This window comes from Echinococcus granulosus (assembly GCF_000524195.1).
Source record: "Echinococcus granulosus chromosome Unknown EG_S00001, whole genome shotgun sequence".
NCBI lineage: Eukaryota > Metazoa > Platyhelminthes > Cestoda > Cyclophyllidea > Taeniidae > Echinococcus > Echinococcus granulosus.
This window is the reverse complement of record NW_020170381.1, coordinates 263,418-264,447: the sequence shown is the minus strand read 5'-3', so window position 1 is coordinate 264,447 and position 1,030 is coordinate 263,418.

Sequence of the window (1,030 nt, the reverse complement as noted above, 5' to 3'; positions counted from 1 at the left end):
CCCTACTCGGACAAGTGTTATAAAAGTGTACAGAGAGTCAAATGTTTGTGGATTCACGATCCATTCCCTCTTTAGGAGTTGGTGGCTTCTGTCCAGCCACGAGTCTCCTACATATTGACCGCTTCTTACTAAAAATTCACAATCAAAAGAACGTGCATTATAGACTTGTGAATACAAACACTGTTATGATATAGCTAGTAAATGTAAGCATTATCTGAATTTCTACCAAGCAATTGGGAAATTGTCTTCATTATGCCAAAATGAATATGACTGAGCAAAAATCGTACGTATACAACCAACTATCATATGCGTGATAGTTGATAGTGATATACTTTAGCAGTTGAATTACAATCTCATCATTAATTTAAGTACTGAAACCCTGAAAGTTCTCATACTTTGGTGCCCACTTTAAATGGTTGAAAATTTCGAAAGAGAAGCAAGAATATGTACCACATTTCTTTACGTGCCCAAATGTCTGATATGGCCACCAAGACCCCGGATTTATCTAATCGCTTTTTAGTGGTGTTCCGCATTTTACAACTGTGTGGATTTTATAGTATGCGCAGATTGTAAGCCCCCCCTGCGTCGTGACCTTCAAACCACGCTAGTAGCCTGCCTGATGTTGTGCACGTTAGTGATTCGTGTACTTCATAGAACTTTGGTTTGTTACTACTTTAGGGAAGACTTCGGGCGCTATAACCTCCATCCGCCGGGAAGTAAACTTCACTAAAAACTTCAAAATTCGTCACAAAATAACCCTGGTAGCAGAACTACTTCTTAATTTGTGCGGACGAATTACGATGAACTGCGCTATGGATGAGCTTCTCGGTCTTGTATACCGAAAAATCAATTTCTCAGCTTCTCGCATGATGCATATATGTTATCCATTCGTTACGAAAGACTGCTAGAACTCATGCTCTAAATCGTGTCTTAATGCAAGATTATTTACATGTTTGTCTCAGTGACTTATTTTCCAAAACCTTACAATTATTTTACAAAATAAATAGAAGTGGTTACTTTAATGGTAATG